The 3,210-nt window shown below is 38.7% G+C and overlaps 1 non-coding gene across 1 annotated transcript; it reads right to left on the bottom strand.

Annotated features, from left to right (window-relative positions):
- Positions 1-2,263: 2,263 nt before the first annotated feature.
- On the bottom strand, positions 2,264-2,370 carry LOC141710334 (small nucleolar RNA R71). The gene has a single exon (XR_012570860.1). It is a non-coding gene; the product is annotated as a small nucleolar RNA R71 (small nucleolar RNA).
- Positions 2,371-3,210: the final 840 nt, after the last annotated feature.

Here is a 3,210-nt window from a genome sequence, read left to right as displayed (position 1 = left end):
GATACCCCGCCTGATCTCACAACCTCACTAACCATCAAGGATCTCCCTCAACACTGTCAGCATCCAACGAATGATCTTATGCACCCTCCGGGCCTCAGCATCAGCATCACTTGAAGATGGTCCCCCATCCAATCTCCTCAGGGCAAACTGCTCCACCATCTGAATACGAACTCTCCACTCATCCTTGATAAGTGGATTTTATATGTACTTGGAATGCTTCATTACATTCTTAAGTTGGTGTTTTGGACTCAAGTTATTGGTATTTTTGATGTGTTTTTGTGTAATTGCAGGCATTAGTTGGATGAATAAATAAGCTTTTCAAAGAAATATGCTAAAAATAGGTCAGATTCTGAAGTCAATACCATTCTCAAGTTGAATAGAATCTCGATATCTTCGCGTGGGCAGTTGAATCGTCAAATTCTGATGAACAGAGCTCAAGTTATGGCAAAAAGAAGAAAATGTAGTCAAGGAGCCAGAAGCCCCGCGCGCCCGCGCAACACTACCACGTGACCGCGCCCAGATGCAGCCAAGCCGCGCACCCGCGCCACTATTCCGTGTGCCCGCGCCCAGTTCCTGTAGCAGAATCCTCTTTTGAGTCTGATTTGAAGATATAGCGAGCCCAGGTCGTCCAGAAGCCTATATAAACCAATAAAAAGTCCTTTTTAATACCAAGGAGCCAAAGGAGAACATTGAGAAGACCTAGAGAGCACAAGATGGCTACGAAGAAGAAGACTTATGTATTCTTCAATATAGTTAATACTTTGATGCTTATTTTTTATTTATCTTTGAACCCTAGTAATCTTATATTCTTTATCATATTTTCATTGGAACCCATGGTGACGATGAGTTCGATTATAAACTAATCGTTGTCACAGGGTTCTAGCGGATTTATCTATGGATTTCAATAGTTAATTATTTTATAATCTTTAGTGTGTGGTGATTTATGATTTCCTAGTTTGGTTGTGCTTATTCATATTTGATGCGTAGCTAAAATCTAAGATTGTTTGTTAATCTCTATTGAAGCGACATTGAATATAGAGGTTTAGAACTTACCATGCTAGCATAGATTTATGTATGAATTGACATGCATAATTCGTGGGTAATTTTAACCGTCTTATTCACCCTATGTAATCAAGATAGATAACTTATTCTTTATCCATTATATTTTCAATCTTTATAGACATATAGGGACTAAGCATAATTGGTGTCTGTTATCTTCTATCTTAATTGTGGATGCTTAGTAGTAGGGTATACGTACAATGAAAGTTGGTATATACTAATTTCGTGTTATCTGATTAGTTGTCATCAACATCACATGCTAGGGTTAAGAACATAACTTTGAATGAAGTATTTAATGAAGTTAGAATCCCATGTTTATTCTCATATAAGTACTTCAATCGTAATTCTCTTAGTTAATGTTAATAGTATAATTTCTTAGTTAATCAAATTTCAATTTTTTATTATCTTAGCATTGAACGATAACCATACATTGTTGCATAAGTGCATAATCTAAAATTAACCTAAATCGGTCCTTGTGGGAACGAACTTGACTTATATCTTATACCACTAGTGATCACGTGTGCTTGCGTATATTTTCGCGTGTGTTTTAGTACGAACAAGTTTTTGGCGACGCTTTCGGGGACTCGATGTTATTTTTAGTTTATGTGCTTGACATCAGTGGTCGTTAAAGTTCACTGACTCGGATTCTTTTACTTTCACAGTTTACTTGTTTGTGTTTTAGGTACTCGAGAGAGCGTGTATGCGAACACGTTCTCAATTTCTGAAGGAAACTATTGAAGAAGTGGAAGAAGAAGTTCTTGAAGAAGTTTAAAACGTTGAAGAAGTAGTTGAAAAAGAAGAAGTAATCATCATAATGGGAGAACCAGCAGCAGCAACAAAAGCGTTGATGGATTATTCTCAACCAAAGATCAATAACATTCAATCTAGCATTGACAGGCCAGTTATCGCAGCTAATACCTTTGAGATCAAGCCTCGAACGATCCAGATGGTCCAGAATTCAGTTCAGTTTGGGGGTTCTATAACGGAATATCCTAATATGCATATTAGGGACTTCATCGAGATCTATGACACCTTCAAGTTCAATAATCTTTCTGAAGATGCTATGAAATTGAGACTTTTCCCATTATCTCTGAGGGATAAAGCTAAGAGATGGTTGCACTCTCTACCACCTGGTTCTATTGCGCCATGGGGGGATTTTGCTCAAAAGTTTCTCGCTAAATTCTTCCATATGGCAAAGATAGCTGTAATCAGGAATGCTCTTACTCAATTTGCGCAGCAATCAGGGGAATCTCTATGTGAAGCTTGGGAGCGTTACAAGGATATGCTGAGAAAGTGTCTGTATCATGGAATTCTCGAATGGATGGTGATAAATTGCTTCTTTAATGGGTTGGGAGCACAGTCAAGACCTATGCTCGATGCAGGATCAAGAGGAGCTTTATGGGCTAAGTGCTATGAGGAAGCTTATGATCTGATTGAGATAAGTGGATTTAATATCTAATTGAAACGCTTCATTGCACGCTTAAGTTGGTGTTCTGGACTCAAGTTATTGGTATTTTTGATGTGTTTTTATGTAATGCATTGCATGCGATAGTTGGATGAATAAATGAGCTTTTCAAGAAAATATCCTGAAAATAGGTTAGATTCTGAATTCAGTACCATTCTCAAGTTAAAGAGAATCTCGATAGCTTCGTGTGGGCAGTTAAATCGTCAAATTCCGATGAACAGAGCTCAAGTTATGGCAAAAAGAAGAAAATACAGTCAAGAAGCCAGAAGCCCCGTGTGCCCGCGCAGCACTACCGCGCGCCCACGCCCAGATGCAGCCAAGCCACGCGCCCGCGCCACTATTCCGCGCGCCCGTGCCCATCTTCTGTAGCAGAATCCTGTTTTGAGTCTGATTTGAAGATTTAGCGAGCCCATCTCATCCAGAAGCCTATATAAACCAATAAAAGGCCGTTTTTAATAACAAGGAGCCAAGGGAGAATATTGAAAAGACCTAGAGAGCACAAGATGGCTACGGAGAAGAAGACTTTTGTATTCTTTAATATAGTTGATACTTTGATGCTTGTTTTCGATTTATCTTTGAACCCTAGTAATCTTATATTCTTTATCATATTTTCATTGGAACCCATGGTGACGATGAGTTCGATTATGAACTAATCATTGTCACGGGGTTCTAACGGATTTATCTAT

Source organism: Apium graveolens, chromosome 2 (genome assembly GCF_009905375.1).
Source record: "Apium graveolens cultivar Ventura chromosome 2, ASM990537v1, whole genome shotgun sequence".
In the NCBI taxonomy this organism is placed as follows: Eukaryota; Viridiplantae; Streptophyta; class Magnoliopsida; order Apiales; family Apiaceae; genus Apium; species Apium graveolens.
Note: the sequence above shows the minus strand (reverse complement) of the source record. Positions and strands in the feature narration are given on the sequence as shown.